At 43.3% G+C, this 14,477-nt stretch overlaps 1 protein-coding gene across 1 annotated transcript in view; it reads right to left on the reverse strand.

Annotated features, from left to right (window-relative positions):
• Polr2B (RNA polymerase II subunit RpII140) overlaps positions 1-13,527 on the reverse strand; it is a 38,552-nt gene extending 25,025 nt beyond the window's left edge. The window contains exon 1 of the mRNA XM_068350941.1: positions 13,439-13,527. The gene's annotated coding sequence lies outside the window, so the exon portion shown is untranslated. The remainder of the gene's footprint in view (positions 1-13,438) is intronic.
• Positions 13,528-14,477: the final 950 nt, after the last annotated feature.

A 14,477-nucleotide genomic window follows, 5' to 3' on the forward strand; every position in this document is an offset into this window, starting at 1 on the left:
GGATGCCATAGTACAACAGCTCCGCCTACGAAACGTCCAGGTGATGGCCTACCTCGACGACTGGCTAGTCTGGGCTCCATCGCCCGACGATTGTGTAAAATCTTGCAACAAAGTCACCCAGTACCTAGAACACCTGGGATTCAAGATCAACGAGAAAAAATCTCGCCTCTCTCCAGCTCAGAAGTTCCAATGGTTGGGAATCCACTGGAACCTTCAGTCACACCGCCTTTCCATCCCCCAGAAGAAAAGGAAGGAAATAGCAGGGTCTGTCAAGCGACTGCTGAAATCCAAACGCATTTCAAGACGCCAGCAGGAACGAGTTCTAGGCTCTCTACAGTTCGCCTCAGTGACAAACCCAGTGCTTCGTGCACAGCTAAAGGATGCCGCGGGAGTCTGGAGACGTTCGGCATCCATCGCTCGAAGAGACCTCAAGAGACGGCTTCCAAACAGACTGCGACTTCTCCTAAAGCCGTGGTCAGAAGCAAAGGCCCTGAAAAGGTCCATTCCTCTCCAACACCCTCCTCCATCACTCAACATCCACACGGACGCTTCGCTGGAGGGTTGGGGAGGTCACTCCCACCAAAAACAGGCTCAAGGCACCTGGTCTCCCCTGTTCAGGACGTTCCACATAAACATCTTGGAGGCCATGGCGGTCCTTCTAACCCTAAAGAAGTTATCCCCGCCGCCCTCGATCCACATCCGTCTAACCCTAGACAACTCGGTGGTAGTTCGTTGTCTCAATCGCCAAGGCTCAAGATCGCCCCAGATAAATCAGGTGCTTCTCCCAATCTTCCGTCTGGCAGAGAAGAAGAAGTGGCACCTGTCTGCAGTTCACCTACAAGGATTCCGCAACGTGACAGCGGATGCTCTATCTCGGACAAACCCGATAGAGTCGGAATGGTCTCTAGACGCAAGATCGTTCTCCTTCATCTCTCACCAAGTCCCAGAACTTCAGATAGATCTCTTTGCAACGAGCGACAACAATCAACTTCCTCGGTATGTGGCCCCGTACGAGGACCCCAAAGCAGAAGCAGTGGATGCCATGTCACTGGATTGGAACAGATGGTCCAAGATCTACCTGTTCCCCCCCACCAACCTTCTGTTGAAAGTCCTCTCCAAACTGAGAACCTTCAAAGGGACAGCGGCCCTAGTGGCTCCCAAGTGGCCTCGGAGCAACTGGTACCCCCTGGTCCTGGAGCTGCAGCCCAAGCTGATCCCTCTCCCGGGCCCAGTTCTCTCTCAACAAGTACAGAAGTCGACTGTCTTCGCTTCATCATAAAAAATCAAGGACCTTCATCTCATGATTTTCTCTCCCTAGCCGCAAAGAAGAGGTTTGGGATCTCGAAGAAAAGTCTGGACTTCCTAGAGGAATACAAGACCGAATCCACAAGACGGCAATATGAATCATCCTGGAGGAAATGGGTCTCCTTCGTCAAGACAAAAAATCCTAAAGAAATCACGATTGATTTCTGCATGTCCTTCTTTATTCACCTTCATGGACAGGGATTAGCAGCCAATACGATATCTACCTACAAATCGGCCTTGACCAGACCAATTCTATATGCTTTCCAAATTGATCTGTCCAGCGACATCTTCAACAAACTACCGAAAGCATGTGCTCGCCTACGCCCAGCACCCCCACCGAAACCGATCTCCTGGTCACTAGACAAGGTGCTCCATTTCGCCTCCAACTTGGACAATGATTCATGCCCTCTCAAGGATCTGACTCAGAAAGTTATATTTCTCTTTGCTCTCGCTTCAGGAGCTCGAGTCAGCGAAATAGTGGCATTATCAAGAGAGGATGGACACATCCTGTTTACCGATACAGGAGAAGTTACCCTCTCCCCTGATCCGACGTTTCTCGCCAAAAATGAATTACCCACCAAAAGATGGGGCCCTTGGAGAATATGCCCCCTGAAGGAGGATGCCTCTCTATGTCCAGTAGAGAGCCTCAAGGTCTATCTTCGCAGAACTTCAAACTTTGGTGGAGGCCAACTCTTCAAAGGAGAAACATCGGGCAGCGACCTGTCACTGAAACAATTAAGAGCGAAAATCACCTACTTCATTCGCAGAGCGGATCCTAACAGTACACCCGCTGGTCATGATCCTAGAAAAGTGGCATCATCTCTGAATTTCTTTCAGAGTATGGACTTTGAAAGCCTTAAAAACTTCACGGGTTGGAAGTCCTCGCGAGTTTTCTTTAAACATTATGCGAAACAAGTGCACGAAGTCAAACATTTTGTGGTAGCCGCAGGTAGTGTTATGAAACCTGCACCTAACTCTGCGTAGAACAGTGAGTTACTTGGGACTCTAACTCTTCGGGTGCCTATGTTGACCCTCGAGCGATTCATAGTGATGTCGAAAACACTTAGTGCTTTTATAACTGTTCTTATCCCAGGTGAAATGTCATAGTTGTCACACAAGTGCCGCATGCCCTGAGCATGATGTGTTTTTTAATCAAAGACTTGCGTTCCTCGAGAACGAGTGCCTACTAATAAATTTGAAATTCCTTTTCAGATTCAAGAGCAAGTCTTTATTACTATGTACATTATAATTACTGTAAATGAACTTTACTTATTGCTGTAAATTATTTAATTTCTGCATTTGTGAAATAAAATTTCTATTTTATTACCTGTGCGTCTCAATCAGCTCCTACTTACTATGAAATACATGCCTGTCATAGTTTTATTATCCCCCCTTTTCCTTATGGTTATGAAGAAATTAAGATGCTAACTCTTAATTTATATTCACTCTGATTATGTAAGGTTCCAACACGAATACTTACTTTTAATACCCGGGAGATGAACCATCACTCTCAATACACAGTGCCCAACCACCACTGGTCTAATTTTCAGAATGTTCCTATACAAATACCAAACATTCGGCTTCATCTCCAAGTTCTTCAAGTTCTTCTATCAGGATGAATAGCCCTTCAATACCACTTTGACGTCGGCATGGCCCATGGGAACTTCACTGCCAAGGGGGGCAGGATGCTTCTTCCCAATGGTCCTTTATCAAAGATTACTATGCTGTTTTGTCAATGCCTTGGCACTTACTATTAGGGGAAAATCTACCACGATACATTGATTCTCTGGTATTCTTCCATCAGGACGCCATGGCTTGAGCCCAAAAAACGGATTTTGAGCGAAGCGAAAAATCTATTTTTGGGTGAGATAGCCATGGCGTCCTGATGGACCCTCCCTGCTACTTCGTCCAGTTTTAGATCCCACCCTGTTCTACTGTATCATGGTGATGGGCAAGCAACTGGCTTCAGGATGAAGACGGGCGTGACGTCATTTGAGCAATGGCGCCCGTTTGTTTACGTCTCGAGTATCAGTAGTAGCCACGAGTGAGATTGGCTGTGGAGCGGCTCCCAGCTATTCTCAACCCTTACACACCGAAGCATTAACTCTGTTCGGGGTGAAGATAGCTATGTGGCGCGTTCAGACATGCGTCCCCTGTTGATATACGATGTCTTAAAGGGAAACCTTTGGGATACTCGCTCCAGAAGTTAAAATTCTGTGATAACCTGTGGTTAAATTCTCTGGGAATATCTTAGTAGTTTTATACCCAAGGAAGCTACCAAAAAGGAACCTTCCATCAGGACGCCATGGCTATCTCACCCAAAAATAGATTTTTCGCTTCGCTCAAAATCCGTTTTCTAGTTCATTGCCTACCATATTCGATAAGCTGGGAATATCGAACGATTTCGGCCAAGGTCGAGAAAGTAGCTCATTTTTGGCTAGAAAACCAAGTTGTAGTGAACATGCAGCTTTTTCTGACGAAAATCCGATGTTCTTGCTGAAGGCATGAATCTCACTGACTCTTTTAGCTGTGGCTAAGCATACCAGGAAAAGTGTCTTTAAGGTGAGATCTTTCAGGGAGGCTGATTGAAGCGGCTCAAACCTGTCTGACATGAGGAATCTTAGTACCACGTCTAAATTCCAACCAGGTGTAACCAAACGACGCTCCTTCGTGGTCTCAAAAGACTTAAGGAGGTCCTGTAGATCTTTATTGTTGGAAAGATCTAAGCCTCTATGCCGGAAGACCGATGCCAACATGCTTCTGTAACCCTTGATAGTGGGAGCTGAAAGAGATCGTTCTTTTCTCAGGTATAAGAGAAAGTCAGCTATTTGAGCTACAGAGGTACTGGTCGAGGATACATATACTGACTTGCACCAGTTTCGGAAGACTTCCCACTTCGATTGGTAGACTCTAAGGGTGGATGTTCTCCTTGCTCTAGCAATCGCACTGGCTGCCTCCTTCGAAAAGCCTCTAGCTCTCGAGAGTCTTTCGATAGTCTGAAGGCAGTCAGACGAAGAGCGTGGAGGCTTTGGTGTACCTTCTTTACGTGTGGCTGACGTAGAAGGTCCACCCTTAGAGGAAGACTTCTGGGAACGTCTACTAGCCATCGAAGTACCTCGGTGAACCATTCTCTCGCGGGCCAGAGGGGAGACACTAGCATCAACCTTGTCCCTTCGTGAGAGGCGAACTTCTGCAGTACCTTGTTGACAATCTTGAACGGTGGGAATGCGTATAGATCTAGATGCGACCAATCTAGGAGAAAGGCATCTATATGAATTGCTGCTGGGTCCGGGATTGGTGAGCAATATATTGGGAGCCTCTTGGTCATCAAGGTTGCAAAGAGATCTATGGTTGGTTGGCCCCAAGTGGCCCAAAGTCTCTTGCATACATCCTTGTGGAGGGTCCATTCTGTTGGAATTACTTGTCCCTTCCGACTGACTGAGACAATCTGCCATGACATTCAAGTTGCCTTGGATGAACCTCGTAACTAGTGATATGTTTTGACCTTTTGACCAGATGAGCAGGTCCCTTGCGATCTCGTACAACGTCAGTGAGTGGGTCCCTCCTTGCTTGGAGATGTACGCCCAGGCAGTGGTGTTGTCCGAGTTCACTTCTACCACTTTGCCTTGAAGGAGAGACCTGAAGCTTTTCAAGGCCAGATGTACTGCCAGTAGCTCCTTGCAGTTGATATGCATTATCCTTTGACTCGAGTTCCATAGTCCCGAACATTCCCGACCGTCTAATGTCGCGCCCCAGCCTACATCCGATGCGTCCGAGAAGAGAACGTGGTTGGGAGTCTGAACTGCCAGGGGAAGACCCTCTCTTAGGCTGATACTGTCCTTCCACCAAGTCAGGCAAGACTTCATCTTCTCGGAAATGGGGATCGAGACCGCTTCTAGCGTCTTGTCCTTTTTCCAGTGAAATGCTAGGTGGTATTAAAGAGGACGGAGGTGTAGTCTTCCTAATGACACAAACTGTTCCAGGGATGATAGCGTCCCTATCAGACTCATCCACTTCCTGACTGAACATCGGTCCTTCTTCAGCATGTTCTGGATGCATAACTGGGCTTGGCTTGTTCTGGGGGCCGACGGAAAAGCCCGAAAAGCTAGACTGTGAATCTCCATCCCTAAATACACAATAGTTTGGGATGGGACCACTTGTGACTTTTCCATATTGACAAGGAGACCCAATTCCTTGGTCAGATCTAGAGTCCACTTTAGATCCTTCAGACAGCGACGACTGGAAGAAGCTCTGAGAAGCCAGTCGTCCAAATAGAGGGAGGCTCGGATGTCCGCTAAATGAAGGAATTTGGCTACATTCCTCATCAGCATCGTAAACACAAGAGGAGCTGTGCTTAGGCCAAATCACAGGGCTTGAAACTGGTAGACAACCTTTTCGAAAACGAATCTCAGAAAAGGTTGGGAGTCCGGGTGGATGGGGACGTGGAAGTAGGCGTCCCTTAGGTCTAAAGAGACCATCCAGTCTTCCCTTCTGACCGCTGCTAGAACAGACTTTGTCGTCTCCATGGAGAACGTCTGCTTTGTGACAAAGACATTCAGAGCACTGACGTCTAGCACCGGCCTCCACCCTCCTGTCTTCTTTGACACCAAGAAGAGTCGGTTGTAGAATCCCGGGGTTTGATGGTCCGAGACTTTGACCACCGCTCCCTTCTCTAGTAAAAGAGACACTTCCTGTTTCAAGGCTCGTCTCTTGTCTTCCTCTCTGTACCTGGGAGAGAGATCGATGGGAGACGTTGCTAGAGGGGGTTTCCGTACAAACGGGATCTTGTACCCCTCTCTGAGCAACTTCACAGATTGTGCATCTGCGCCTCTCTTTTCCCAGGTCTGCCAGAAGTTCTTGAGTCTGGCTCCCACTGCTGTCTGAAGAAGCTGGCAGTCAGACTCTGCCCTTAAAGGACTTGGTTCCTTTCTTCTTTCCTCGTTTCCCTTCGGCACGAGCACCTCCTCTGCTGGAGGTTCTGCCACGAAAGGGCGGAATAAAACGGGACGCTGGAGTGTCCATCCTTGGTCTAGCTGACAAGGTAGGCAAAGGGGTAGCTTTGCGAGCGGAGTACGCAACAAGATCGTGAGTGTCCTTCTGTATCAATGAAGCGGCTATTTCCTTAATCAGGTCTTCTGGAAAAAGGCACTTGGAGAGAGGAGCAAAAAGAAGCTCGGATCTCTGGCACGGTGTAACTCCAGCTGAAAGGAATGAGCATAGGTTTTCACGCTTTTTAAGGACTCCGGACACAAAAGATGCAGCAAGCTCATTAGACCCATCACGTATGGCCTTGTCCATGCAGGACATAATGAGCAAGGAAGTCTCTTTCTCTGTTGGAGAGATCTTTCTGCTTAGGGCTCCTAGACACCAGTCTAAGAAGTTAAAAACTTCGAAGGCCCTAAAGATACCTTTCAAAAGGTGGTCCAGGTCCGAAGATGACCAACATATCTTTGAGCGTCTCATGGCAAGGCGGCGGGGAGAGTCTACGAGGCTTGAGAAGTCGCCCTGGGCAGAGGCAGGAACTCCCAAGCCGAGAACTTCTCCCGTGGCATACCAGACGCTCGATCTAGAAGAGAGTCTAGCAGGGGGAAACGTAAAGGCTGTCTTCCCTAAACTCTTCTTGGACTGCAACCATTCTCCTATCACCCGCAAAGCTCTCTTGGACGAGCGTGCGAGGACGAGTCTAGTAAAGGCAGGAGTGGTAGACGGCATGCCTAACACAAACTCTGACGGAGGAGAACGAGGAGCCACAGAAACAAACTGGTCCGGAAACATCTCTTTGAAAATGGCCAAAACTTTCCTAAAGTCCAAAGAGGGTTGCGTAGACTTAGGCTCGTCCAATTCTGATTGTGGTTCATCTATGTGTGCAGCAACATCATCATCAGAAAGTCCCTCATCCGATAACTGATGAGGAAACGGCAACGGAGTGGGTAACGGCTGGTTCGCTGAGTCCGGTCGCACGGGTGCATGCGTGACTGAGCCGGACGCAACGTCATGGAACTGCTGCCCAGTCTGTGAGCTGGCAACAACCATAGCAGCGCGGGTACGCACAGCGTCTACTCCAGACTGTCTGGACTGATGTGGGTGCGCAGTGGCAACCACACTGGGTTGCGGAGGTTGACGCACCGCGTCAAAACAAAACAACTCTGACGGTTGTTGAACCTCTTGAACGTCAACGGAGACCTCCGTGGGTCGTTTAACGTCAACATGCGGCTGGCAGATCACACTGGAACGCATGAGTGGCGGAACTCTCTCAACTGGTGCGCGTGAGAAGGTTACCTCAGCGTCCACAGGACGCACAACCGATCGTGTGGAAGGTTGTGGGCTAGGTACTGCACTAGCTGGTGCGGCAGCAACCTTCTCCGCACGAAAGTCCTGCATTAGAGACGTCAGTTTAGACTGCATGTCTTGCAGAAGAGACCACTTAGGGTCTACGGGAGCAGGTGCGGCGACAGACGGTGTTACTGTCTGAAGCGGTACCGCTTTGCCTCTCTTAGGCGGTGAGCAGTCATCGGATGACGGCAGCGAGTCCGAACTGACCCAGTGGCTACAACTGGGCCGTTGGACTTGCGCGGAAGGGACCGACTTGCGTTTTGCCGGTCGTGAGACCTTGGTCCAGGGTTTCTTGTGAGAAACACCTTCCGAAGACGAGGTATAAATGGGCTCTCTCGTCTTAGTTAGGCAGGGGCGATCTTGGGTAGATACGCCCGATACCACGGAGGGAACGTCTGTTCGCTGATTAAAGCCTCTCGAACCCATTTGTCGTACGACATTGCTTCTCCCCTGGACTTGGGAGCTTGCAAGAGGTCCCGGACTAGGAGGACGACAGGCACGAACAGACGAACCCTCAAGCGCAACACTATCACTCGGCACTTTAGCACTTCCCACTGCACTTTTGCACTTAAGCTCCTTCACATCCGCCATGAGCTGATTACGGTCACTAGCAAGGGACTCAACTCTCTCACCCAGAGCCTGGATGGCACGCATCATATCAGCCATCGAAGGTTCCTGAGTGCCAGGAGGGGGGTTAGGAGCAACCACTACAGGGGAAGGAATAGGTTGTGGGGCATGAGGAGAGGATATATCAATAGAACGAGAAGAACTTCTCCTAACTCTATCTCTCTCTAGCCTACGTGTATACTTTTGGAATTCGATAAAATCGAATTCCGAAAGCCCAACGCACTCCTCACACCGATCTTCCAATTGACAGGTTTTATCCCGACAATTGGAACAAACAGTGTGAGGGTCGATAGAAGCCTTCGGAAGACGCCTTGAACAGTCCCTAGCATTGCACTTCCTAAATTTTGGGACTTGTGAAGGGTTAGCCATTTTGAATTGGTCAAAGGGGAATTCAAAAAACTATCAAAAAGTCATCAACAAAGAATCCGTTATCAAAAAGAGTTCAAGGATTTGTGTGAAGAGAAACCCTGCACAGCGAAAGCTCAAAACTAGAATAAAGTACTTCACCAATTAGTTGTGAAAAAACTCCAGTTTAGCAACAGTGAGTAAGTACGTCTTGTCGATAGCACGACAGAGAGAAAATTGAGTCTTTGTTTACATTGAGTACTGGGTATCTGGACGACAGATGGCGCTGTTGGGCACACCCGCAACCTGTGTAGCGATCGCTGGCGAGTTTTTACCTTAGAGTTGTCTGTCGGGCAACAAAGTTGCAGCTATATAATCACCGGCTAAGTTAAATATTGAAAAATGGTAATTCCAATTCGTTATACATTGAAATAAACCAAACTAGCTAGAACTCGTCAATTTCCTATAGCGAATTCCAGTAATGACTCAAGATACAAAATTAGTTCGTTCTGGAGTAGCTTTCATTTCGTGAAAATTTTGTATTATGAGTCACATTTTACATGTTAATAGCCTAATTCACTCCAAATCCTACAAAAACACGACATTAAATTTTATAATAAAGCTTACAATATAACCACAATGAAATACTGTACAGTACAGCCAAATACATTTGAATCATCGAATCATTCAATATACCTAACCTAACTGTTAATACCTGTAAATTACGTAGTTATTAGAACAATGCAATAATAAATGGAAAATAATACAATACATACAGTACAATAATATACATACAGTATATGATATATACAGTACCATATGTACAGCTTTTACTATAGTTACCCTTAATGTAGAGAGGTACATATTCTATTACTGTATGTATAAACAACCCATTTTATTCAACTGGGCTCATAATTTAACAAGTGATTAGTTTATTCTTGGCCTGGCTGGTGATTCTCTTTTCGTATAATGAAAAATTTTTTCGTAATACGAGGCGAAAAAATCTTCACATCTCTTTTCGTATCATGAAAATTTTGTATGCAGATACATTTATATCAAGTGGTTATCACTTTTTAATTTTCGGGTAATACAGGTATGTAGAATGTTGGAACACATTCAAAACTTCTTTAATACAGGCCCTTTCATTTCTTCTATGGAGATATGTTCTAACCTCCATAACCTTACCTATATAGGCATATTATTGCTGTGAGGGGGGGGGGGGTGTTCCAGAAAAAAAACCCTAGTTTGTGAGTACATAGGCTACTCTTCTAAAAATTATCCAAAATGCCTACATACTGCTTGTGGTAAAGATTTACTTAACTGTAGTACAATATAACGAATGAAGAAAATAAGAATCCCTGCTGAATATTAAATGCATTATTATTGGATACAGTTAAGGGAAATAGCAGGGAGAGAGAAGGACGAAACAATACGACAAAGAGATAAAACAGGGGGGGGGGGGGTAGCCAAGTTCCGTCTCCTTGCACATTTCCTTTGCCACATCTAAGCTAACTCAAATAAATTAGTGAAATCAATGAATTTGGGAAATGCGAGAAGGAATAAAAAATAGGAATGGAATACATGGAATGAGGGATAGGAAAGAGGTTTAGAATTATTAACATGAAAATGACGAATGAATGCTAGAAAACAGAGGATGAATGAAATCGCCAGAAATAATCAGAATCAAAAGAGTTGGAAAGATATGTTGTAGATGTGTAGGAGGGCAAAGTAAATGTATGAAAGGGATTTGGGAAGGAATTGGGAAAGGGATTAAGGTTATAATAATAATAAGCGAAGGACAATAATATGAAGGAGGTATACTAATATGCATAATAATATGAAGGAGGTATACTAATATGCATAATAATATGAAGGAGGTATACTAATATGCATAATAAGTTATATCAGGAAGGTAATTCTGTGAAAAAGTGAATGGTTATATCAGTGGTATATCGTGAAAGTGAATATAGGTTGACTATGGACTACGAAGATTTGAATTTAAATGATGAATGAGATTACAATTCGCTATGTTTTTAATTATAAGATACTAAAATGTGAATATTACATGCATTATTAGTGATACACCAGTTTAATCAAAATTCTGTTTGTTTCAAATATAGCTGTAAATTTTTTACCACCATAAATGGATACACACTGTACAGAGAGAGCTAAGACCAGCCGGGTGTACAGATAGGTAGTGGCGGGCAGTGCTTCCAGCGTAAAGGAGCGTGGGCTGTTTGAAATCATGGCCCAGCTTGAATTTTATTGCAATTTTTATGAGAACTTTTATTTTATAGGTATTGCATTGTTCTTGGCCATCCCAATGCTGTTGCCAACTATTAGAAATCAAATTTTTAATGTTTGGTAAACAATCATCACAAAAACTTTTTTTTCTTTACCGCGAAAAAACAAAACCACGATTATCGAGGTCTGATTATATATCTTTCACTCTAAGTCCATTGTATACATCTGAGAGACTGACGGCGAGTTATGCACACGTTGGTTCCAATTGGTTTGGGGAGCTTTCTGTGTATTTACAATGATGTCTGTCAGGTTTTTTTTTTTTTTTTTAAACAATTAACAGCTTACAGGTACTTCTTCATATTTCCCAGATGTTGTTCTACAACAACCATTTTTTTTTTTTTTACCTCCTCCCTTCAGTTTAACTTCACCACCATCACATAAAGATGTCTCCAAGAGGGAACTTAGGGGAAGTACAATATATTTCAAAATTTGATGTAATATCATTTGTGTCGGCAATTAAATATGATGTAAATGCTCTCCGTTCAGTGTATAGCTATTGGCACTCATCTGAATTAAAATATAACCATGAAATAATGATGAACATTTTCTAAAAGCTCATTGTGTTATCCCTCAAAGGTAAAAGTGTCCCAAGTGCAATTCTGACTTAAATTTTATGGAAGACCAGCACATTTTCTAATGCAACTCTTCTGTAAAGATTGCCAAGAAAAAAAAAAAAAGATAGGAGTCAATCATAAGGTAAGGAATTACTTGTGATATACTTTACCATAACGTAAGGATTTATTTGTGATTTACTTTTAGTTTGTGACCTGAGAAGGGGATCAGGGGCTTGCCCCTCTGGTTAGAGGTTGTGACCTGGGAACTCCTAGGTTAGGTTAGGAGGGTTTCTTAGGTTATGTAGCCTTTTAAAAATCTCAAGTGTTAGATAATAACGTTCTGTCCTGTTTTCCTATACCTAAATTTCTAGCCAAATACATGAACCATATATTTTTCCAAATACTGTAGTTATCTTATGTTTATTTAGCATTTTGTATTGCTGACCATTATTGTTGCCGCAAATCACTTGTTTATGACATTTGCCTACCCAAAAACCTGTTTCTCACTGGTGTTCCCCACATGATTATCTTTATTTAAGGGGGTAAAAAAATTAATGAATGGGTGGTTTGCCCCAAATAATCAAGGTCAGATAAGCTTAAAACACAAGATAACAAGTAGGAAAAAAATATGGTTTAAGTATTAGGCTAGAAATTAAGGTATCATATATTTACCAGTATTTGTAATAAGATGAACACCGTTACAAACGTCTCCATACAAAATGGGATAGAAAGTCATGTTTTCTATGCATCTGGAAGTCCTGGCAAACTAAAGCTCAGGTGTTTTGATGGGTTCATTAATATAACTCAGTTTTCATTGCGTTGACTATTTTTTTTATTACAATTACAGGATTTTTATGATGATAACTGGAGGAAACAAAGTTTAATCAAGTTAATTAGACAGTATACGACGTATTTAAGGTGCTTTGAACGTAATTGATGACAAAATCTAGCATAAAACCACAGCTTTTCAGTTACGGTAGTCGGCTCACCATAACTCATAAAACTTTGGATTTCGCCCAGAAATCTATCAAAAGCATTCAAAACACCTATAATTACACCATAATCCTGATTATTTACACTGTTAAAGATATTGTTCTCAAATAAAACTACACCTAAACTTCCCTACCTAACCTAACCTACAAGCCATATCTTTACATACAATACTTATCTAAAGAAGGGTTAAGGTCATGCAGCAACCATCCCTTAGACCCCCATATTCTTAGTGATAAGGTTGGAAACAAAGGAGTTATGGCACATGACCGTCATCATATGTACAGCCCAAAACCTTTAAACAGAAAACAGGCCTTGAAATCTTACAATGCAATGGGGTGGAAAAAATTTTTGAATATATTTAGACACCATTTCAGAAATATGCCAATTTATATAGAAACAGAGAGAAAATCAGACAGGGGCAGATGCTAATGGTGGTTGAGCAGGGTTGGAGAAAGACGGCAGGCAGGTGATCTGTGGGAGACATGGCCTAAGTGGGGGGAGGGAAATCTTTAAAATTTGGTGACCTTCCCATCGCCAGTTTCTCAGTGCGTACAGTACTATATAGGCAAATTCTCGCGGGACAGGCCTACCAAGTCTCAAGGCAGTTCGTAGAGTACTGTATAGGCAAAAACAGTAACTTGCCGGATAGGCCTACTAGCCTGAAGGTAGTTTACATCGCTACAAAGCAGCACCTCGAAGTAGCTTTTTACCAAGCTAGAACAGCCTTTCCTCGAAGCTACTAATATCTACACATTGCAATTTTAAAGGGAATCTACTCATGATATACAAGAACATACAAAACGATGCAACGGTTAAAAACAAGCGGGATGTAAGCCAGGTTGACAAGCGTTGGAAATCTCTATCGGTACAGTAAAGTAAAAGGAAAAAGTTATTTAAAGGAAATCCACGAGTTACAACACCTTGAAATAGAACTCTAGAAAATAAAACTACAAAACTTTCGTCTTGTTTGTTCTTACCCTTGTAAAATATCAATGAAATACGGATTTACACTTTATGCGGCCATTGTGACTGTAAGTCCACCAACAATAATAATAGTAGCCGTAAAGTCTACGTTAGAAAAGATGAATTAATATCAGTAATGTTTCTCAGTTCTACTGGAATAATGTTTAGCTCTATATTTGTAACAATATTTTCCTTGTTGTAAGCACAATATCTATATGGTAAGATGATATATATCAATTATATGAGCTGTTATAACCTAATAAGACGGTTCATATCGCATTCCAACTCTATGGAAGAAGGAGCATCTCTCACTACAATGAGTAGAATATTACGCACACTTTAGACGCAGAATCTGTCGGGGTTTTTGGTTTCATAATATTCGTTTTAAATAACTTATCTAAAAAAAAAAAAAAAAAATAATATCCAGGGGAACATTCAATCTTGAGTGATAGGTCTCTATGGCGAGGTACCCTGTAAAAATAACGTGGCTTAGTTATTGCACAATGTTGTGCATTGAAATGCAATGTCTATTTTTGACATAGGAAAACGTTTTTCAATTGTGTCCCATATTTAATGTTATTTCCGTAAATAATGAGGAAGATGGCTTTGAGGGCGCTTACTAAGATTTATTCAATTTCGCTCATGTTACACTTTCCTGAATTTGGAAAGTTTGGTGTGATGACTTGGTATTGCAACCAAATTAAACCAATAGGCTATTCAAACTCGGTTTCCAATTAACAACCCCCCCCCCTTCCAAAACGTTTCCCTACCAAAACACTCACTCCAAAGGTCTCCCTGTATGAGATATTGAAAGGAAGGCATCGGCAATAATAGAAAAAAAACCGTACTTGTATTAAAAAAAATCGTAAATTTAATATACTACATATGTTGCATTTCACTTTATTTCAAACACATAAAATTCTCCAATTGGCTAAAAGGAGAACATTCGTTTTTATTAACCTTAAGACAAGGATGGCCCAGTTATATACCGGCACATTACCTAACGACTTATTGAGACTCATTCTTCCTTCTATGTATTTGTCCCAAATGTGA

Source organism: Palaemon carinicauda, chromosome 27, assembly GCF_036898095.1.
Source record: "Palaemon carinicauda isolate YSFRI2023 chromosome 27, ASM3689809v2, whole genome shotgun sequence".
Taxonomy (NCBI): domain Eukaryota; kingdom Metazoa; phylum Arthropoda; class Malacostraca; order Decapoda; family Palaemonidae; genus Palaemon; species Palaemon carinicauda.